The sequence below is a fragment of the Suricata suricatta genome, chromosome 6 (assembly GCF_006229205.1).
Source record: "Suricata suricatta isolate VVHF042 chromosome 6, meerkat_22Aug2017_6uvM2_HiC, whole genome shotgun sequence".
NCBI lineage: Eukaryota > Metazoa > Chordata > Mammalia > Carnivora > Herpestidae > Suricata > Suricata suricatta.
This window is the reverse complement of record NC_043705.1, coordinates 1905152-1912836: the sequence shown is the minus strand read 5'-3', so window position 1 is coordinate 1912836 and position 7685 is coordinate 1905152. Positions and strand designations below refer to the sequence as shown.

At 42.5% G+C, this 7685-nt stretch overlaps 1 pseudogene; it reads left to right on the top strand.

Moving 5' to 3' along the window:
• Nucleotides 1-322: 322 nt before the first annotated feature.
• LOC115294055 lies at nt 323-4811 on the top strand (annotated as a pseudogene).
• Nucleotides 4812-7685: the final 2874 nt, after the last annotated feature.

Genomic DNA, 7685 nt, shown 5'->3' with positions numbered 1-7685 from the left:
TTTTTCTCAGTATTCAAGAGTCTCTCATAGTTTGCCTCCTTCATTCTCCACAACTATTTTTCCCCTTCCCCTTCCCCATGGTCCTCTATTAAGTTTCTCCTGTTCCACTTATGGGTGAAAACATATGGTACCTGCTTGACTTACTTCAATTAGCATAACACCCTCGAGTTCCATCCACATTGATACAAATGGCCAGATCAGCATTTCTCGTTGCCATGTAATATTCCATAGCATATATAAGAGCCTAATGTCCATCAACTGATAAATGGATCAAGATGTGGTTTCACTGAGATACCACCTCACACCAGTCAGAGTGTCGAAAATGAACAAATCAAGAGACATGTGGAGCATCTGGAGAGACGAGCCCCCTCCTACACTGTTGGTGGGGATGAAAACTGGTGCAGGTGCTGTGGAAAACAATGTGGAGGCTCCTCAGAGTAGTATCAGTTGAACTCCTCTATGACCCAGGAATAGAACTGCTGGGGATTTACCCAAGGGATACAGAAGTGCTGATGCATAGGGGCACATGTACCCCAATGTTCATAACAACACTGTCAACAATAGGCAAATCATGGAAAGAGCCTAAATGTCCATCACCTGATGAGTGGATCAAGAAGATGTGGTTTATATATACAATGGAGTACTATAAAGCAATGAGAATGAAATCTGGCCATTTGTAGGAAAGTGGATGGACCTCGATTGTGTCATGTGAAGCGAAATAAGTCAGGCAGAAAAGGACAGGTACCATATGTTTGCACTCATAAATCTAACAGGAGAAATGTAACAGAGGACCATATGGAGGGGAAGAGGGAAAGAGAGTTGGGGAGAGAGAGGGACACAAATCATGAGAAACTATAGAATACTGAAAAGGAACTGAGGACTGAAAGGGGAGGGGGAGTAGGGAAGGGGATGATGGTCATGGAGGGGGGCACTTGTGGGGAGAAGCTCTGGGTGTTATATGGAAATCAATTTGACAATAAACTATTTTTAATGCTTTTTTTAATGTTTTATTAATTTTTGATACAGGAGAGACAGAGCATGAGAGGGGGAGGGTCAGAGAGAGAAGGAGACACAGAACCGGAAGTAGGCTCCAGGCTCTGAGCTAGCTGTCAGCACAGAGCCCGATGCGGGGCTCGAACCCAAGAACGTGAGATCTGACCTGAGCCGAAGTCAGAGGCTTAACCGACTGAGCCACCCAGGTGCCCTGACAATAAACTATTTTTAAAAAGATGTAGTTTATCTATACAATAGAATAGTATATGGCAATAACAAAAGAATGAAATCTAGCCATTTCTTTATTTTTTTTAATAGAAACTTGTAGTGCTAAAATTTAGAGATGTTGATAAAATGGGATGAGTCTTTATACATAACAAGTACTGTGATCTAAATTTCACCACTGAATTTTGTACATATGCAGTTTTTGAAAAAAGAGAAAAATTCTAATTCTTGTTTAACTATCTTATTGATGTACACAAATAAGTTTCACTGTTAATTTCTACTTCCAGCTATTTAATTATTTACAAAGTATTTTTCAAAATATTGAGAGAACAAATATTTTAACTAATATTCATTTTTATTTTCCTTAGAAAAAATATAAACAAAAATTGGCAATGTATTACTATCATTTCTTTATTATTATAACCTCAAATGATATTGTTTTTGCTTTCTGTGTATCAAAGACTATATGTTAATATATATTTCTTTGAAAATATCTCTAGAAAACAGAGGGAAAAACTTTTCTCCCATTCAAATCAGACTGTTTTTGTTTCTTTGTGTTTTTTTTTCAATAGGATATGAACTGTCAAGAAAATTCAAAATGGACATTAGAAAGAAAGAAGGCAACTGCCCAAATTGAGTAAGCATACATAATCCACTAGCTTCCTTGGAAGAATTTCCCAGTAAATATTTATAAAATTCCCTTAAAATAAGAACTCAATATTATTGACGTTAGATTTTGAAAGCTAAAGACTGTAATTTTTAATTAATTGACTGTGGTTCACATAGTAAGAATAAAGCAGATATTGCCTTCCTCTGGACCCTGTATTTAAGGTGCAATATTACGGAGGTTTTTAAGAAGAAAGGGTGAAACAGAAATGCTGAGTGTGTCTATCATTGGAATTCCCCCCGTACTTGAAATATAGGCCATAAAAAAAACTGATGGCCTGAATAGGGTAAAATAGGTTATCAAATATCTAATTCATTATTCAAGAAACAATTCAAGCAAGGGTGTGTCTAGGATACTAGGGGAAATTTCATTAGAAGAGTCAATCTCTGCTCATGGCCATCTAGTTGGTTCTCCTCAATATGCAATAGTAGCCCCAAAATGAGGTGCACAGTGATGCTTGCAGTAGATAGATTGACAGATGCAGATAGATAGATAGATAGATAGATAGATAGATAGATAGATAGATAGATAGATAGATAGTAGATAGTAGAAAGATAGGCAGATAACGATTTATTTTGTTTTCTGATTAAGGAATTTTTTTGAAATTATACACACATCTAAGTTCAATTATATATGTCCGTGTACACCAAAAAACTACATCATGGTATGATAAAAAGTTCCTACAATTGGTTAACATTTTATTTAAGTATGTGGTAAATGAGGAAACGAGGTTGAGAAAGAAAGATTTATAATCAGAAAGAAATGGGTCAAACTGTGCCGAGATCACCAAAATGCTGCCGAGGAGGACACACGAGGCTGTGAAGAATCACCAGAACTCCAGCATCAGTGAAGAACCACCAGAACTCCAGCATCAAAAGGAAGGTGGGCATGGCGGGCTCCTGAGTGATCCCAAAGACTACAAGCCTTTCCTCCCCTGCGCCGTGTACTTGCTGCTGGAGCAGGAGGACAAAGACGGCTGCCAGAATGCCTGCTTTGTAAAGGACCAGGGAAGTTTCGTGGACCAGTGGCCCTCAGAGCTTCCTGGCATGAAGGAACAGGAAAGCAGTGAGGCAGAGACCACGACAGCCACCACTTTTAAGGAGCAGGAAGCTGGACAGAGTGGGAGCACTGGAGCTCTCGGAGGACTGCCCCAAGAAGTCTTCCTCCTGAAGACCAGTAGGGCTCTTCGATTGACCCAGCCTGCCCTGCAGGTGTGTGGTGGGGTCTGTAAACCTCCTCCTCCATGACTGGGGTCTAGGTTCTTGGAAGCCTTGGACTTGATCGACTTGGACACCAATGTTTGGTGTGACCTGAATAACTTTGACCTGCTTGAGGAGGCGTGTGCAAAGGACAGTATGAACCAGAGCCCAGTGCAGCCACAGCCAATGGAGCAGCAGCAAGCACGGCCACCCAGCCAGCTTGCTGCCCCAGGGCCCTGTGTGACCGAGTATCACCTGGACGACTACACAATCTCAGATCTGAGCCAGAGCAGCCGAGAAGAGCTGAGCCTTACTTTCCCCAGCCCTGAAGTGTGGGACTTGGGCAACAGCATGCCACTTTCCATACTGAAGTGTGGGGAGTGGCAAAGATTCAGCTGCTTGGCCATTTGCTAGCCGGATATGTCACTCCCAGAGGGGAGTTGCAAAATAGGCAGGGGAGCGCCACTCCCTGTCAGAGGAGAAGCCAGAAGATCAAGGATCAACTGCCTGTAGGCAGGGTAGTATCAGCCCCTCAGGTGCTGTGCTAAAACACTTTAGTCTGGTTCCTCTTTTACTCCAGTCTTAATCCCTTGACCCTGTTTCCTAGCAACCGACCTAGGTCAGCTGCCTTGTTTTCCCGCCTTGAAACCTTTATAAGATAGGGTGTTTTCTCAATAAAGGAGGAGAGGCTTGATTGGATTCCGTGTGTTGTCTTTACTCTCTGTGCGTCCCCCTTCCTGCCCTGTTTTCTCTCCCTCCCTCAGGAAAAGAACCCACGGGGATTCACCGCCCTGCCGGTCGGGGAGGCCAAGACAGGTACCACAGAACGCCGGGGATGAGCATGCCAGGACCTGGCTTTGGCTAAGACACTGAAGCAGCAGAAGAAGAGGCATGTCACCCTATCCCGTCACAGAGAATAGCCAGCCTGTCCTTCCTGGACTCCTGTAACAGCATCATCCCAAAGCATGCCCATCAACACTGTGCCCTTCTCGCACTCCCAGTTTCTAAACTTCTGAACCAAGGCAGACACACTGGAGCTCTCCTTGAGAGCCCCTTGCTGATGTCCACCCTGGTGTGCGGCCAGAAGGAGGTGGTCACCACACCCCACACAGGGATAAGATGCTCCTGCACCAGAAATGCATTGAATTTATAACCCCAGATCAGAAGTGCTCGATGAAAAACATACCCCACATGCCCACCCTATTCAAGAATGCCCTGGAGAAGTAAGGGCCACTAAAGTCCCTACCTCAGACCCTGCACCTGAAGGAGGACTTGAAGCAGGTGCTGCTCTCTGAGGCCCGTGAGAAGCTCATCACTGAGGGAGGAATGAGGCCTGAGAAAGAGAAGAGGAAGGCTGGGCTGAAGCAGAGCCCTATCAAGAAAGTCCCTAAGTCCCTGGCTTTTGACATTGTGGATTCCTTGCCTACAGATGTCCTGTCAAGCTCCTCTAGCCTCACCTTGCTAGACATCAAAGAAGACAACAGACTACTGAACAAGGGCTTCCTGCAGGCCAAGCCAGAGAAGTCACTTTCCAACACATGCCCGCCCGTATGCCCAACACCTAGAAGATGGTGGCCTTCAGGGGGGAACAGGGACCAGCTCTTCACACAAGAGAAGCCAGGAAGCTCCTGGGCCACTTGAAGCTCAGCCATATGTCTCAGACCCTCATCTTGTCCAAGAGGCTTGTTGGTCATTCTTATGTTTATGGGGCACTGGGGAGTGGGTGACCAAAGTTGGTCTGTGAGTTTGAGAATCACACTCCGATGACTGACCACCTATAGGGACACTTCTGCCACAGTCTGTTTCCAGACTGCTCAGACACAGAGACAGAGCAGCACCACCCACTGTCCTGTTTCTGAGTGCAGCTGTGACTGTGGGCAGTACCTTGTGCTAACAGAGCAGAGTCCCACCCTGGGCCTGCCTGGTCTTCTCTCTCATGCCACAAGGAGTCCCATTACTTCTAAGCCCTGGTCAGGGCTGCCCTCACCTTAGACCCCTGGTGAGGACAGGGGATGGGGTCAGCCTGCTCCTTCTCTCAACCTGTTAGTACATTTTATTTTGTGTTTTTAATGTTTATATTTTTGAGAGAGACAGAGAGAGAGAGCATGCGCGCGCGAGCATGCACAAAGAGGTGAGGGACAGAGAAAAACGGAGGCAGAAGCTCCAAAGCAGGCTCCACGCTAAGAGGGACTATCCTCTCCTGGGCTCAAATCCCCCAAGTGTGACTTCATTATCTGACCCAAAGTCTCATGCTCAACCAACTGAGACTCCCAGATACCCAGCACATGTACTTAAAAGAATAAAATTGCCGTTTTCCTTGAAAAAAAAAAAAGATATAGATCAAATCTCCTTTGATTTTTTTCAAGCTAAGTTATGGTCTTTCCTTAAGAACTTTTTTTTTTTTATCCTAAATTAACGTATGGGTCTCTCATCCTGAAGGACATCCTTTACTGGTAACATCTTTGGTTACTTCTCTGCACGTTTTCCAAATTGAGTAGTGTTTTCAGCTGTGACAGTTTGCCAGACTACACAGTGACTTCCAGAAGGCAGAGCCACTGAATCTTTGAAGTAGAAATAGTTAACACAAGGCCAGATATGTAAATATACTCTCAGTATGTACTTGTTAAAGAATTATTAAAATCATCACCACTAACCAAAAACTTTAGACTATCATGTAAAATTCTGACTGAAGGCAAAATAAAACCAAAATTTCATGTCCTGAGCTCTTTCTTTTTATAAGCCTCCCAGTCTGGCCTCCGTTGCTTCTGAGCACACACAGCCCATAGGTGGCGCTGCCTCCCTGGAGAGATTCCCTCGTGAATACTCCTGATGTGTAACATGCCTCTCAACAAGTAACTATCGACGTGCCTAAATTCCAGCACAAAATTCATTATAAGAAGATACTGCATTAAATAAAACGACGGAAATATTTGCAGCATTCACAGGATGTTATATAAATGACTATGGAATTAGATGAGTGGGGCATTAAAGTTTAAGACTGAGATTCAGAACATAAAGTAAATCTAGTGTTTGGATAACAAGGCGGGACTCTGAAATAAACCTTATATTTCACTATACTGCTTTATTTCTGAATATGAATGCAGTCCTCTTTACACAGCCTCTGGGGGCTGAAATTATATATTGATTAGTATACAACAATTATAAAATAATCAAAATATATCTTTTGAAAACACATTCTCTGGAAATTCACACTATAAGCCAGTTTGTGGGGAAACTTTTCAAACCATTCAGAGATAAGAATAAATGAAGTAGGCAAATTATGGAAAGTAATGCCTAGTAACGTCACTACCCTAAGCCAGCAAAACATTGCCAGAAGATTGTTCTCCTCTGTGAAGAATTTCACCAACCTCTCAGGGATTGTTTTAATGCATCATCTCCTCTGGGCTGCAGGATGAACTTGTTCGCCTTTTCTTCCATCCCAGAAGCTCCAGTTCACTTTCCTTGCTCAGTGTTTTACTTTGTGCCCTTGTTAGGGTAGCAGTGTCTGCACAAAGGTTTCTTCAACCTACCGAAGCCTTCAAATAACTAGACTATATATTAAAATTCCGTAATAGAAGTTCCAATCCCAGATGATGATGTAGTAAGACCCTGAATTCACCTCTTCCATGGAACACAACAAGTTACACCTACTTACAGAGCAATCCCTCCTGAAGACGCATGGAGGGCAAACTGAACACCTTTTGAGCAACCCAAGATAAAATGACAAGACAATATCAAGAGAGATAGAGATATGGTAACAAAAGGATCCTCATACCCCATGCTGCGAATAGCAGTGGAAATGTACAATACTGAGGGACCAAGATCAGATTCCTCTCCACTTGGGTACATTAAAAACAACATGCAGTTTAAAGAGGCACTATCATGTAAAAGAGGCAGCACTAGGACTTGAGCAAACGGTGAAAGAGAGGCAGACCATTTGCCGGTGGGTAGTGACATGGTTTCTGTTCTCACACCACCGTAAAGCTTGTACCAGAGCAAACTCTAGACATCATAACTTGCAGGTACTATCATTATAGAGAGTGTGTGACTTCAGCAAGCCCAGGATTCTCAAGTCCACATCCACTCTAGTTGTGCTGGGACACAGAATAAAAGCTGTATTTTTTTTTATTGGAAAATAGTATTTTATTGGTAAACATTTTTTTCTTTTTCTTTTTTTTATTTTTTTAATATAACACCGTTTATTTTTTTAACATATGCAGTTATTTTCCATCATTTACAATGCAGTAGTTACAATGACACTCCAAACAGAAAAGCAAAGTAAAAAATCAAAACCCCAACTTCTATTTCATGTAATTAGACTTATACAGAAATTAGAAGGTTAAGTAACAACTAGTTAATCACCTAATTTCACAGTTATCTGAAGTGGCAATCCTTATATAGTAGCTTATCTATGATACATTCAAGATACATGATACAATTTATTACTTGCCCATAAGCTACAACACAGCCTGCTTAATACCTTTCCTTAAATTCCACCTCTATACTACAATATGCTTGAGGTCCATGCAAAAAAGTAGCTACCTTTTATATAGGAAATGGATGATTAAGTCTTTGGTGTTGTAAAAGCAACTTCATTTAAA